Below are 16,397 nucleotides of genomic sequence, written 5' to 3'. Positions count from 1 at the left end.
ACTATCAGCAATGTGTTGCTTTCCTGATTTCATGTGTGTGTGCGTGGACAATTTTAACTATTCTTGTGGGGACCAAAAATTTGACCAACTGGAGACATTTTGTCAAAAAGGTCAAAAATATATTTCTAGGGGGTTTAGGATTAAGGTTAGAATTAGGTTTAGGAGCTAGGATAAGTTTTAGGGTTAGGATTGAGAGCTAGTGTTAGGGCTAATGTTACATTTTTGGGTTAGGGTAAGAGTAGGCTAGGGAAAATAGGATTTGGAATGGGACGGAATTGTGTGTCCCCACAAGGTTAGATGTACAAGACTGTGTGTGTGTTTGTGTATTTTATCAGCAAGACAGAGACAACCGTCTTCGTAGCCATACAGCATTTCTTGCAGCCATTTCTATGATGATGGGGTGTTTTCCCAGTACCTATGATGGTCTGATTAAGAAACTGTTTGACCTGGCCTCATAGTGGAAGTCATTCATCTACTCCCTGACAGTCAGCTGCCAGCAACCCAAAAGTGGCCTGCTCACATTCCACCCTTGGTGAGGGAGGTTGATTTTTCTCCTCTTCTGACTCACCTCTCCCCTTCAATGAACCAGACTCAAACGCCCCTTTGTTTTTGTCTCCTTAAAAGGTTGCCTTGTTTTACCACTCTCGCATTTCCCAAAAGACAAACAGTTATGGCACAGTATCAACACGACGGAGAAATAAAACACTGTTGAGAGATAATGGGTGCCTCGCCTGAGAGGGGCCACGACAACACATTCTTCTACTACACAGAACAGAACATGCATATCTGTAACGGTCGTCGGTGGAAGAAGGTGAGGACCAAAGTGCAGCGTGGTATTTGTTCATGTTATTTATTTAAAACGGAACAACATCTAACAAAGAAACAAACCGCACACCCGAAACAGCTCCGTCAGGTGCACCACACACTAAACAGAAAGTATAATCACCCACAACTCAAGGGTGAAAACAGGCTGCCTAAGTATAGTTCTCAAACGGGGACAACGATTGACAGCTGCCTCTGATTGAGAACCATACCTGGCCAAACACAGAAATACCAAATCATAGAAAAAAGAACATAGACTGCCCACCCAACTCACGCCCTGACCATACTAAAACAAAGACATCACAAAGGAACTAAGGTCAGAACGTGACAATATATATAATCTAGGAGCTGTATATGGACAGGATTCCTGGATAAGTGAGACCAGAGACCAGTTCCTCAGAAGTAAAGAAGACAAATCGGAGGGGGTGAAGGCATTGTGAGTAGTGTCTGCCATGGCCTATTTTGCCGGGAACCCCCCTTTTTACCCCCAGCCAGACAGGCCACAGCTGCGTTGCCATGGAGCGGGTTCACTCAAGGTTCTGCTGGTGAAAACTTGTTTTGTGGTGGTGTGAGAGGCGTGGCCATGGACAGGGAGGGTGCGGCTGACCTACATTCTGCCTGGGCCTGCAGCAGCACTGTACTGTAGCAGATCCTCAGGAAAACCACAAAGAGAACAGGGTTCCCCTTAACAGAAAGTCTCTCAGACTGAAGAACAGCCAGGACTCACTGGAACTCCAACACACACACATTCCCAGTTATTCCACACACTCTGGAACCTCTAAAATAACAGCTGGTCTGAGGGATGCTAAAAATCTCTTTCGTATTGAATGTTAAGTTGTTGAACTTGTCTCTGTGTCCCTCAAAAAGGCTCACTGTCTCTCCCTGTTCCACCCACTAAATACACTCATCAGGGCTATATTCAATGCGGACACATACCACCTGTTGCCACAGTGAAAGGGAAGATGGCTGGGCCATTTCCAAAGTCCCACTGGGCACAAACTGGTTGAATCAATGTTGTTTGAACCAACGTGGAATAGATGTGGACTTGACGTCTGTGTCCAGTGGGTCAACACTGTCAGAGCCAGGGATGGGCAAAAATGACAAAATACAATTACAAAATACAGAATACCATAAAGATCAATGTATCAAAATAAACCACAAATTACTTACAAGTAGCCAGCCCAAACAGCAACAATATTCTCAGTAATGGTTACAAAAAGTTTTACTTGCTATGAATGTTATATGTTGTTGTTTATCTACCTTAGTTGAGCAAGTCACTCTGGATAAGCTGTCTGCTAAATGACCGAAATGTAAAAAAGCACATTGTGTATTGTTTTGGGGCGGAACTCATTAGAATAATACTTAGCATGCTTTGCAATTGTTCATTTTTATAATATAATAATAATAATAATATATCCCATTTAGCAGACGCTTTTGTCCAAAGCGACTTACAAGTCGGCTGGGGCCACTACTTTTACATATGGGTGGTCCCAGTGGGAATCGAACCCACGACGCTTGGCGTTGCAAGCGCCATGCTCTACCGACTGAGCCACACAGGACCCCTGAGCCACACAGGACACACATTTATATAGTTCATTTATATATATATAGTTCATTTATATATATATACAGTATTTATATTTAGTTCATTTGGCAGACGCTTTTATCACACCATAGTGCTATCAGACTTCTGATACCAACGCAGGACTGTTTTGGTTTTCATTCACTTTCTTTTTTGGGGGGTATTTTGTCGTGTTCAGTGATTATTAAAGTATCATGGACACTTACCACGCTGCGTATTGGTCCTCATCTCCTTCCACCGCCGAGGGGCGTTATTGGCATGGGAAACGTGTTAACATTACCAAAGCAAGTGAGGTAGATAATATACAAAAGTGAAATAAACAATACAAATTAACAGTAAACATTACACATACAGAAGTTTCAAAACAACAAAGACATTACAAATGTCATATTACGTATATATACAGTGTTGCAACGATGTACAAATGGTTAAGGGTTCACAAGGGAAAATAAATATGCATAAATATGGGTTGTATTTACAATGGTGTTTGTTCTTCACTGGTTGCCCTTTTCTTGTGGCAACAGGTCACAAATCTTGCTGCTGTGATGGCACATTGTGGACTTTCACCCAGTAGATATGGGAGTTTATCAAAATTGGGATTGTTTTTGAATTCTTTGTGGATCTGTGTAATCCGAGGGAAATATGTGTCTCTAATATGGTCATACATCGGACAGGAGGTTAGGAAGTACAGCTCAGTTTCCACCTCATTTTGTAGGCAGTGTGCATATAGCCTGTCTTCTCTTGAGAGCCATGTTTGCCAACAGTGGCCTTTCTCAATGGCAAGGCTATACTCATTGAGTCTGTACATAGTCAAAGCTTTCCTTAAGTTTGGGTCAGTCACAGTGGTCAGGTATTCTGCCACGGTGTACTCTCTGTTTAGGGCCAAATAGCATTCTAGTTTGTTCTATTTTTTTGTAATTTTTTTCCAATGTGTCAAGTAGTTATCTTTTTGTTTATCATGATTTGATTGCGTCTAATTGTGCTGCTGTCCTGGGGCTCTGTGGGGTGTGTTTGTGAACAGAGCCCCAGGACCAGCTTGCTTCGGGGACTCTTCTCCAGGTTCATCTCTCTGTAGGTGACGGCTTTGTTATGGAAGGTTTGGGAATCGCTTCCTTTTAGGTGGTTGTAGAATTGAATGGCTCTTTTCTGGATTTTGATAATTAGTGGGTATTGGCTTAATTCTGCTCTGCATGCATTATTTGGTGTTCTACGTTGTACACGGAGGACATTTTTGCAGAATTTTGCATGCAGAGTCTCAATTTGGTGTTTGTTCCATTTTGTGAAGTCTTGGTTGGTGAGCGGACCCCAGACCTCACAACCATAAAGGGCAATTGTCTCTATGACTGATTCAAGTATTTTTAGCCAGATCCTAATTGGTATGTTGAATTATGTTCCTTTTGATGGCATAGAATGCCCTTCTTGCCTTGTCTCAGATCGTTCACAGATTTGTGGAAGTTACCTGTGGCGTTGATGTTTAGGCCATGGAATTGGTGGAATTTGGAATCTGTATTTGTGGTCCTGGCGACTGGACCTTTTTTGGAACACCATTATTTTGGTCTTACTGAGATTTACTGTCAGGGCCCAGGTCTGGCAGAATCTGTGCAGAATATCTAGGTGCTGCTGTAGGCCCTCCTTGGTTGGTGACAGAAGCACCAGATCATCAGCAATGTCACGTTCTGACCTTAGTTGCTTTTTTATGTCTTTATTTTAGTTTGTTCAGAGCGTGAGTTGGGGTGGGTATTCTATGTGTTGTTCTATGTTTTTGTATTTCTGTGTTTGGCCTGGTATGGTTCCCAATCAGAGGCAGCTGTTTATCTTTGTCTCTGATTGAGAACCATACTTAGGCAGCCTGTTTTCCCACTATGAGGTGTGGGTAGTTGTTTTCCGTTTCTGTGTTTGCACCATACGGGACTGTTTCGATTTTCATTTCTTTCCTGCACTTTGTTCTTTTGGTATTTTCTCGTGTTCTGAGTTATTAAAGTTATCATGGACACGTACCACGCTGCATTTTGGTCCGATCCTTCTTATTCCTCATCAGAAGAGGAAGACGATAGTTACAAGCAAACAGTAGACATTTGACTTCAGATTCTAGTAGGGTGAGGTCGGGTGCTGCAGACTTTTCTAGTGCCCGTGCCAATTCGTGGATATATGTGTTGAAGAGGGTGGGGCTTAAGCTGCATCCCTGTCTCACCCCACGGCCCTGTGGGAAGAAATGTGTGTGTTTTTTGCCAATTTTAACCGCACACTTGTTGTTTGTGTACATGGATTTTATAATGTAGTATGTTTTACCCACAACACCACTTTCCATCTATTTCTATAGCAGACCCTCATGCCAAATTGAGTCGAAGGCTTTTTTGAAATCAACAAAGCATGAGAAGACTTTGCCTTTGTTTTGGTTTGTTTGGTTGTCAATTAGGGTGTGCAGGGTGAATACATGGTCTGTTGTACGGTAATTTGGTAAAAAGCCAATTTGACATTTGCTCAGTACATTGTTTTCATTGAGGAAATGTACGAGTCTGCTGTTAATGATAATGCAGAGGATTTTCCCAAGGTTACTGTTGACGCATATCCCACAGTAGTTATTGGGGTCAAATTTGTCTCCACTTGTGTGCATTGGGGTGATCAGTCCTTGGTTCCAAATATTGGGGAAGATGCCAGAGCTAAGGATGATGTTAGAGTTTCAGTATAGCCAATTGGAATTTGTTGTCTGTATATTTTATAATTTCATTAAGGATACCATCAACACCACATGCCTTTTGGGGTTGGAGGGTTTTTATTTGGTCCTGTAGCTCATTCACGGTAATTGGAGAATCCAGTGGGTTCTGGTAGTCTTTAATAGTTGATTCTAAGATTTGTATTTGATCCTGTATAGGTTTTTGCTCTTTATTCTTTGTTATAGAGCCAAAAAGATTGGAGAAGTTGTTTAACCTGACATCTACATTTTGGATAGATAATTATTTGTGTTGTTGTTTAGTGTTTTCCAATTTTCTCAGAAGTGGTTAGAGTCTATGGATTCTTCAATTACATTGAGATGATATCTGACGTGCTGTTCCTTCTTTTTCCGTAGTGTATTCCTGTGTTGTTTTAATGATTCACCATAGTGAAGGCGTAGACTCAGGTTTTCTGGGTCTCTATGTTTTTGGTTGGACGGGTTTCTCAATGTCTTTCTTAGATTTTTGCATTCTTCATCAAACCATTTGTCAGTGTTGTTAATTTTCTTCGGTTTTCTATTTGAGATTTTTTATATTTGATAGGGAAGCTGAGAGGTCAAATATACTGTTAAGATTTTCTACGGCCAGGTTTACACCTTCACTATTGCAGTGGAACGTTTTACCCAGGAAATTGTCTAAAAGGGATTGAATTTGTTGTTGCCTAATTGTGCAAGTTCTCCCACTTAAAAAGATGAGAGGGCATTAAAGATGAAATGTGGCTGGGTCTTTCAGCATGACAATGATCCCAATCACACCGCCCGGGCAACGAAGGAGTGGCTTCGTAAGAAGCATTTCAAGGTCCTGGAGTGGCCTAGCCAGTCTCCAGATCTCAACCCCATAGAAAATCTTTGGAGGGAGTTGAAAGTCTGTGTTGCCCAGCAACAGCCCCAAAACATCACTGCTCTAGAGGAGATCTGCATGGAGGAATGGGCCAAAATACCAGTAACAGCGTGTGAAAACCTTGTGAAGACTTACAGAAAACATTTTACCTCTGTCATTGCCAACAAAGGGTATGTAACAAAGTATTGAGATAAACTTTTGTTATTGACCAAATACTTATTTCCACCATAATTTGCAAATAAATTGATTAAAAATCCTACAATGTGATTTTCTGGATTTCATTTCATAGTTGAAGTGTACCTATGATGAAAATTACAGGCCTCTCTCATCTTTTTAAGTGGGAGAACTTACACAATTGGTGGCTGACTAAATACTTTTTTGCCCCACTGTAGGTAGCACACAGGAGGACATTTTTCTCTGTTAAAATAATTTCCTTTTGAATTTCTAGCCACATGTAAAATGTTCCTGTTTTTATTAATTTAATGGAGTGAGTTAGGTCTGCTCTATACCAAATTAGCATACCCCCTGAGTCTCTTCCCTGTTTCACACCTGGTAGTTTGGTGGATGGGTCTACCAGCTCTCTGTGACCTAGAGGGCAACCAATGGGTCCGTCTCCCCATACCAGGTTTCTTGCAGGATGATAATGTCTGTATTACCGATTTCTTTGGTGAAGTCTGAGTTCCTGCTCTTTAGGCCAAAGGCAGATGATCTCAGGCCTTGGATATTCCAGGATGATATAGTGAGGGCTTTGTGTTCCATAAAGTGTCCAATGTTGTTGGTCGTGTGGTTTGGCCTCAGGCCAGTAAGTGTGAGCAGAGCCTGCTGAGCATCTGGTATTTGCCATTGGCTTGGGCTTGTGTAAGAGTGGGGTTTGGGCCTCTCACTCTCACTCTCTCACTCTCTCTCTCTCACACACACACACACACACACACACACACACACACACACACACACACACACACACACACACACACACACACACACACACACACACACACACACACACACACACACACACACACACATATATATATACACATGACGGCTGACACAATTTTTGTGCCAAAGGTGAGGAAATGAAAACAAAGGGAAGGGAGGGTAATCTGCTTTACACCCGCCCCCTTTCACACATGCAAGAGGCATCATGCACCCCGAAAAATATTAGGGGGCACAAAGCATGTGAGGATGGATGTGGGATGGCCCTAACGGGGGCAGGCCACCCAGGTATTTAGCATTTTTCAAACACATGAAACAGCTTTTTTAATGCAATTCCTGTAGTCATAATCATTATGCTTAATTCTACGTAAAGACTATGTAAAATTTTCTGCGTATCTAAGCATACCTCTTGAGCTGTCTGTAGCCTCTTGACTGGTGTTTTTTATATATATATAAATTAAAGATGCTTCTCTACATCTCAGCTAAAGTCTGGGTAAAAGACAAAGGAATTTGAGTCATATTCAGTACATGTAGTTATTGCTTGCTTTTCTAAAGCAGGAGTCTTCAAACTTTTATTGTAGCTACAACATACCTAATGCATACAATACAGCTTTAGTGACACCCCTGTATATGATATATATGATAATCTTGCTGTTTGCTAATAGCAGCTGTTTTACTGGTTAAACAAAGTTTAGCAATGTGTTGTGGAAAGATTTGCGATGGAGGGGATGGCTGCTGTTTTATGGGCCCGTTTTTTTTCGCATTGTTTGTAACTTATTTTGTACATAATGTTACTGCTACCATCTCTTATACTGAAAAGAGCTTCTGGACATCAGAACAGCAATTACTCACCTATTTTTTTCTTTAATGAGTCGGACGAGAGGGATTTACTCCAAACACCTGAACAGGCCCTCATCCCCATCATCCGCAGAAGGAGATGGAGGTATTGCAGAAGGAGATCAGGGTGCCTTGTGAGGATCCGGCAATGAGTGGCTAATCTGTCTTTGCAATCGATACTATTGGCCAATGTACAATCGTTGGCTAATAAAGTGGACAAACTAAAAGCATGCATATCCTACCAACTGGACATTAAAAACTGTAATATCCTATGTTTCACCAACTTGTGGCTGAACGATGACATGAATAACATACAGCTGGTGGGTTATACACTGTATCGGCAGGAGAGAACAGCAACCTCTGGTAAGACAAGGGGTGGGCGTCTACTAATATTTCTATACAACAGCTGGTCCATGATATCTAAGGAAGTCTCAAGGTTTTGCACGCCTGAGGTAGAGTATCACATGATAAGTTGTAGACTGCACTATCTACCTAGGGAGTTTTCATCTATAGTCTATTTACCACCACAAATCGATGCTGGCACTAAGACCGCACTCAATGAGCTGTATACGGCCATAAGCAAACAGGAAAACATTCATCCAGAGGTGGCACTCCTAGTGGCCGGGGACTGTAAACTCTAGACCACCTTTACTCCACACACAAAGACTCGTACAAAGCTCCCCTCTCCCTCCATTTGGCAAATCTGACCATAATTATATCCTCCTGATTCCTGCTTAAAAGCAAAAATGAAAGCAGGAAGCACCAGTGACTCGGTAAAACAATGTGGTCAGATGACGCAGATGCTAAGCTACCGGACTGTTTTGCTAGCACAGACTGGAATATGTTCTGGGATTCCTCCAATGGCATTGAGGAGTACACCACATCAGTCACTAGCTTCATCAACAAGTGCATCAATGACGTTGTCCCCACAGTGACTATACGTACATACCCCAACCAGAAGCCATGGATTACAGGCAACATCCTTACTGAGCTAAAGGGCAGAGCTGCCGCTTTAAAGGAGTGGGACTAAGAAATCCCGCTATGCCCTCCGATGAACCATCAAACAGGCAAAGCGTCAATACAGGATTACGATCGAATCATACTACACCGGTTCTGACGCTTGTTGGATGTGGCAGGGCTTGCAAACTATTACAGACTACAAAGGGAAACACAGCCGAGAGCTCCACAGTGACACAAGCCTACCAGATGAGCAAAACTACTTCTATTGCTTGCTTCGAGGTAAATAACACTGAAACATGCATGAGAGCATTAGCTGTTCCAGAAGACTGTGTGATCATGCTTTCCACAGCCGATGTGAGTAAAAACTTTAAACAGGTCAACATTCACAAGGCCGCAGGGCCAGACAGATTACCAGGACGTGTACTCCGAGCATGTGTTGACTAACTGGCAAGTGTCTTCACTGACATTTTCAACCTCTCCCTGTCCGAGTCTGTAATACCTAGATGTTTCAAGCAGACCACCATAGTCCCTGTGCCCAAGAACACTAAGGTAACATGCCTAAATTACTACCAACCCGTAGCACTCATGTCTGTAGCCATGAAGTGCTTTGAAAGGCTGGTCATGGCTCACATCAACACTATTAGAGGACTGGCCACCCCTCATAGTCTGGTTCCTCTCTAGGTTTCTTCCTAGGTTTTGGCCTTTCTAGGGAGTTTTTCCTAGCCCCCGTGCTTCTACACCTGCATTGCTCGCTGTTTGGAGTTTTAGGCTGGGTTTCTGCACAGCACTTTGAGATATCAGCTGATGTACGAAGGGCTATATAAATAAATTTGATTTGAGATCTGGCCATGTGATGCCAGGACAATAACCTCTCCCTCAATGTGATCAAGACAAAGGAGATGATTGTGGACTACAGGAAAAGGAGGACCGAGCACTCCCCATTCTCATCGATGGGGCTATAGTGGAGCAGGTTGAGAGCTTCAAGTTCCTTGGGGTCCACATCACCAACAAACTAACGTGGTCCAAGCACACCAACACAGTTGTGAAGTGGGTACGACAAAACCTATTCCCCCTCAGGAGACTGAAAAGATTTGGCATGGGTTCTCAGATCCTCAAAAGTTTCTACAGCTGCACCATCGAGATCATCCTGACGTGTTGCATCACTGCCTGTTATGGCAACTGCTCGACCTCCGAACGCAAGTCACTACAGAGGGTAGTACGTACGGCTCAGTACATCACTGGGGCCAAGCTTCCTGTCATCCAGGACCTTTATACCAGGTGGTGTTAGAGACCAGGTGGTGTCAAAGACTCCAGCCACCCTATTATAGACTGTTCTCTCTGCTACCACACAGCAAGCGGTACCGGAGTGCCAAGTCTCGGTCCAAGAGGCTTCTAAACAGCTTCTACCCCCAAGCCATAAGTCTCATGAACATCTAATCAAATGGCTACCCAGACTATTTGCATCCCCCCCCCCTTTAAGCTGCTGCTACTCTCTGTTATTATCTATGCATAGTTACTTTAATAACTCTACCTACATGTACATATTACCTTAATTACCTCAACTAACCAGTCCCGCACATTGACTCTGTACCGGTACCCCATGTATATAGCCTCGCTAAGGCTACTCTTTAATGATTTGTTACTTTTATTTCTTCTTTTTTTTTAAGGTATTTTTCTTAGAAGCCCTTAGAAGTGCAGTTAAGTAAGCATTTCACTGTAAGGTTGTATACCTGTTGTATTCAGCACGTGACAATTTTTTTTTTTTGGACAAATGTTAATGTCCGGGTCAAGAAAGCTTGCCAGCAGCCAGAGTACCCGCTGTTACAGCAAGTGTAATTATCTCCAATTAGTGTAATTTGCTCAATATTAGAAGTTTTGCACTTATTTTCTACTAGTCTGTTATATTTGTATTTATTATGGATCTTCATTAGCTGCTGCCAAGGTATCAGCTACTCTTCCTCGGGTCCGGCCAGGACCAGAAGTCCCCAAAAGAATAGTAAACAAACAGAAATCTGACCAACTGGGGACATTTTCGATGGTTAGGTTTTTGGGTTAAGGTTAGGGTAAGGGTAAGAGTAAGAGTACAGGTTAGGGTTAGGTTTAGGGTTAAGTTTAGGTTTTTGCGTTAAGGTTAGGGTAAGAGTACGGGTTAGGTTTCGGGTCAAGGTTAGGGTAAGAGTAGGCTAGGGAAAATAGGATTTTGAATGATACTGAATAGTGTGTTCCCACAAGGTTAACTGTACAAGACTGTGTGTGTGTACACAAACACACTCACACTCTGTGTGTACAAAACATTAGGGACTCTTTCCATGGCATAGACTGACCAGGTGAATCCAGGTGAAAGCTTATTGATGTCACCTGTTAAATCCACTTCAATCAGTGTAGATGAAGGGGAGAAGACAGGTTAAAGACGGATTTTTAAGCCTTGAAGACAATTGAGACATGGATTGTGTATGTGTGCCATTCAGCAGGTAAATGGGCAAGAAAACATATTTAAGTGCTGCTGAGTTTTTCCACACTCAACAGTGTTCTGTGTGTGTATCAAGAATGGTCCACCACCCAAAGGACATCCAGTCAACTTGACACAACTGTGTTGGAATCTACATCGTCCAGCATCCCTAAGGAACTCTTTCTACACCTTGTAGTGTCCATGACCAGACAAATTGAGGCTGTTCTGAGGGCAACTCAATATTAGGAAGGTGTTCCTAATATAACTGGACCTCCGGTTGAATACCCATGTCCTAAAATCTACCAACCTTGCCAGCAAGCATGCTAGCTAAAATAGATAGACAAGCTAGCTACTGTAACTTGATTGATAGCCGGAAATGGTTTCCTGGTAGCTAGTTGTAAGGTTGGAAATTGGGAAGCTACCTGGGCTAGCTATAGCCAAAGTTCTAAAATTGCTAAGTGGCTAGTAGCCTAGTATTACAGAGAGAAAAAAGCCAAATGTGACTAATCTTAATGGAGCACGTGCCCCTGGGCCCCCTATGGGCATGACCCCTATGCACACATGCACACACACGCTGCACACATGCACATGCACACAACCATCAACAGGCTGAGGAACTTTGTTCTGGGCTTCAAAACTGAGCCATATGAATGGAAAACAACACTATGTAACACTTCACACTGAAACACAGGGCCCTGTGTTACTCAACACACAGTAGCAGGTTGTTTAATACCCCCGTAATGTTTTCTACACCAGATCAGTAAACCCTTCATAAATTGCCTATTCACAGGCATATTGCACACATTTTTGGAGGATTGCCAAGGCCCCACCGAAACTAGGTCTGGCGTATGCCCTGATCTCAGTGACAAACTTCATATCTGGTTGGTTGTTGTTGTGTCTGGTTGCATAATAAACTATTCTACATTACCGGTTATCCCTGACATTTTAATGTGTATCATAAACTGTTATGATGACCATAAAGTATATGTTTGAAGGAGATTGTCAGAGTCCTGTTTATGACTTTGACTACTTTTATAGTGCTGCTTGCCTGCTTTTGTTTTTGTCAGTTGCAAATGATCACACTTTAGACTAGGACGTGATTGTGACAGTTTTAATATTGTCTTGGAAATGTCTACTAATGTACTAATTGTATCTATTAGTGCTTTTCAAGGTAACTTTTGAAGGTTTTCAACATCACATTTGTTTTTGTTGTGCATAACAAGTTGCGTCATATTGACAATGCTGTACTAGTTTGTGTAGCCAAGTGTTACAGAGCTAGCTATCGTTTTAATCTGTGATTTCATCACATTGAAAGTGTTTGTTTGCAGTGATAAGCACATCTCCTCTGTAGGGGACTTCCTTCCCAGTATAAAATGAGGCCATGGAGGATAGAAGTCACGAGGCCCACAATCTCTCCATTGTCCCCCTGCTGTGGGTAAACCAAACAGCAGAGATCACCTGGCTGAGAGGGAGGGTTGTTTAGGTGGGGCACCACCACCTGTTAGGTGACGCATGGCCTCTGAGCTCATGAAACTCTCCTAGGGTCCAACTGGAAGACAACACAGCCAGCTCTTTATTACGCAGACTTATGCTCCACTCTATTACTGACCCTCCTTTCCCCATTGATCTCTCTCTCTCTCTCTCTCTCTCTCTCTCTCTCTCTCTCTCTCTCTCTCTCTCACTCTCTCTCACTCTCTCTCTCTCTCTCTCTCTCTCTCTCTCTCTCTCTCTCTCTCTCTCTCTCTCTCTCTCTCTCTCTCTCTCTCTCTCTCTCTCTCTCTCTCTCTCTCTCTCTCTCTCTCTCTCTCTCTCTCTCTCTCTCTCTCTCTCTCTCTCGCTCTCGCTCTCTATCATCCCCTGATTCCCCATGTAGGACTCAGTTTTCCACATGTTCCCCTCTCTCTGTTATATATTCTGACCTACTTTCTAATAAGAGCTACATTATATGGTTACATAAGAGCAAGACTGTCTCTGCAGTTGATACCCTGATTCAGTCCAGCTCTGCTGTGTGTTCTGTCTCACAGAGGGGGTGCTGGCACTAGAAGACTCCCAGCACCATAGTGCCTGAGGCTACAGATTTGGGCGCACGTAAGTCCTTAGTAAGGAATTATGAAAGTGTGAGCTCTTATTCCTTTGTAAAATCTCTAGCCCTCACCTGCCTACCATTCAATTCCAGGACTCTGGCAGTCAACTAAAGTGAAATTAAATAAATGAACACCCCAACATATCATTGAAATACTTTTGCCCCCAGAACAGCCTCAATTCGTGGGGCATCTACACAAGGTGTCGAAAGCATTCCACAAGGATCCTGGCCCATGTTGACACCAATGCTTTCACCTGGATTCACCTGGTCAGCCTACATCTTGGAAAGAACAGATCTTAATGCTTTGTATACTCAGTGTATAAACCATATCGTTTATCTTATTTACATTACGACACTCCTCCTTATATCACGTCAATAGACACACCTATGTAAATTAAACTTGTGATTGGAGGTTGGGTTGTGACTGGAGAGGAATTGGTCTGAACGCAGGGATGGAGGGGTTAGAAGTAGACCTTGAGATGGGCCACTCCCCAGGTCTATTCACTGAGCCGCTCTGGACCAGTTTGAGTGCTGTTATATTGCGTAACCATAATGTAACAGAGTTGGGACACACAGCCCCTCATTCCCTCCCCCTGCCTTCCACCTACTCACGTTTTTTGCACAGTTAAATGTATGTCTATTGCTAGGAATTGTTTGAGTCTTTCCATTCAATTCCAATGCTCTTTTGATTTGATGCATAGAGGCAAACAATACCAGGATATTGAAGCATGAGCCATGTAACCTGTTTGAGTACTGTTTTCAAAACAGAGATTTGTATACTCATATGTTTATTTAATAGTCATGTTTATTCCATCACTGTCAGCAATGTGTATGATAACAGCCATGCTTGAGTCTTTTTCAAATAATGAACCGCAAGGAATTGCCCCTTTAGGTCATGCTTTGTGGAAATCTTGGTGTTCTCTGGCAAATGCTAAACGTCCTGCATGGTGTTGGGCTGTAAGCACAACCCCCACCTGTGGACGTCGGGCCCTCACACTACCCTCATGGAGTCTGTTTCTGACCGTTTGAGCAGACACATGCACATTTGTGGCCTGCTGGAGGTCATTTTGCAGGGCTCTGGCAGTGCTCCTCCTGCTCCTCCTTGCACAAAGGTGGAGGTAGCGGTCCTGCTGCTGGGTTGTTGCCCTCCTACGGCCTCCTCCATGTCTCCTGATGTACTGTCCTGTCTCCTGGTAGCGCCTCCATGCTCTGGACACTACGCTGACAGACACAGCAAACCTTCTTGCCACAGCTCGCATTGATGTGCCATCCTGGATGAGCTGCACTACCTGAGCCACTTGTGTGGGTTGTAGACTCCGTCTCATGCTACCACTAGAGTGAGAGCACCGCCAGCATTCAAAAATGACCAAAACATCAGCCAGGAAGCATAGGAACTGTGAAGTGGTCTGTGGTCCCCACCTGCAGAACCACTCCTTTATTGGGGGTGTCTTGCTAATTGCCTATAATTTCCACCTGTTGTCTATTCCATTTGCACAACAGCATGTGACATTTATTGTCAATCAGTGTTGCTTCCTAAGTGGACAGTTTGATTTCACAGAAGTGTGATTGACTTGGAGTTACATTGTGTTGTTTAAGTGTTCCCTTTTTTTGAGCAGTGTATTTAACCATTAAACACGTCTTTCATCAAACGAGTAGGTCCATATGTACTGTAAGTATCATAGTCTTTCACAACCACAGTGTGTGGTTCAGGTGTTGCATGCTGTAGAAGCTGGGGGAATTCCACTCTATAACATTAATATCTGACTTTGATTTGCCCTGCAGTGAAACCCAGAGGTGTCTGCAACCTGCCCCAGAAATTTGTGAAAAGGTTGCAGCGTGTCACACTGGACATGAGACAGTGCTGTGTAATCCTGTGGCCCCCTCCCACGCTGGCTGCTCCACTGACCCTCTTCCCCAGGCTGGGAGGGACAGCCAGGTAACTGGAGAGCCTTGTTTGTGCTGTTTTCCAGGAGGTCTATTCTGCAGGAATCATTTTGTGACACGCACATCCAGTCCCCCAGCCCCCACCTCTCTCTCCTCTCTCCCTCGTTTCCTCATGCCTTCCTCCTTCTCTCGTTCCACTCACTTACGTTGACCTACTTTTCTCCTAACCTGTTTATGCAAGCGACCCCATACTCCAATCAAATCAGGAAAAGGGGAAACAGCAGAATCCAGTAGACGAGTGCTGCAGTTGTCAGGGCATCTCACCTTGACACTATTGCAGGGTGACATCAGTCGCACCACCCAGACCATGCATGGGGTGAATGCAAGTCAAAAATATTTTCTGTGCGTTTGTGAAGGGCATTGAGGTGTCAGCCCTCAAAGAGCTGCTTTGTTTGCAGGCTTAGTCCAGGTCACTCCCTCCGTTTGTCTTTGTGTTGTTATGAACATAACCTTGTTGTTGTGTGTTTTGGGAGGGCGGCAGAGAAGATATGATGAGGAATAGACGCTGCCACCCGGGCTCTGCCTTGATTTACAGCCCCATGTATTCTTCTCTTGACAGGTCTGCTGTGACACTGAACTTGGGCCTGGAGAGTTGGCAGCAGGGATGGACTTTTTCTGCCCTTACTTTGTAGGTCAAAGAGCCATGGACATGCCTGCTGAGTGAGAGCCTATAAGAATAGGCTGTGAGGTATGTTATGACTGGGCTTAGAGAAGGAGAGGAAGCTTGCCCAGTTTTCCCTCTGGGTAAAGTGGTTTGTGTCAGGTTGAATGAGGCCTTTATAAAGTGGACTGGGGCATAAGAGAGGTCCTCTGTTCTGTTGGGGGGGGGTCATAATCTGTAGGTGTATGTGCGTGCTCATACATCTGAGGGCGTTTGTGTGTTTAGTGTGGTCGTACGGGACATCTCTACCCTGCGTGCGTAGGTCTACGGGCTTATAGAGAGTTAGTGGCAGAAAGTGGGCCACTGTTACATCAGGGGGGTCGGACAGGCGGTCTGTCTAGAAAATGTGTCAGTGTGTCACTCCAAAGCTCCTCTCATTTCAAATTAATCCTGTGTGTCAGGAAAGTAAGGAGCCCAGGGAGTGACTGTAACTAAGCTATTTGTGAGGACTGGAAACAGGGTGTCCCCACACCTGCTGAAAGAGATGAGGACTCAGAGTCTCTGTTAAACATGCCTGTGGTTACAAACACCTAGGTTAGGCCATCAGTTGCGTCTTGTCTTGATTTAGATTG

The 16,397-nt window shown here is 43.6% G+C and overlaps 1 non-coding gene across 1 annotated transcript; it reads right to left on the bottom strand.

Moving 5' to 3' along the window:
* Positions 1 to 2,307: 2,307 nt before the first annotated feature.
* trnaa-ugc (transfer RNA alanine (anticodon UGC)) lies at positions 2,308 to 2,383 on the bottom strand. Its single transcript has one exon. It is a non-coding gene; the product is annotated as a tRNA-Ala (tRNA).
* Positions 2,384 to 16,397: the final 14,014 nt, after the last annotated feature.

Source organism: Oncorhynchus masou, chromosome 14, assembly GCF_036934945.1.
Source record: "Oncorhynchus masou masou isolate Uvic2021 chromosome 14, UVic_Omas_1.1, whole genome shotgun sequence".
NCBI classification, from domain to species: domain Eukaryota; kingdom Metazoa; phylum Chordata; class Actinopteri; order Salmoniformes; family Salmonidae; genus Oncorhynchus; species Oncorhynchus masou.
Note: the sequence above shows the minus strand (reverse complement) of the source record. Positions and strands in the feature narration are given on the sequence as shown.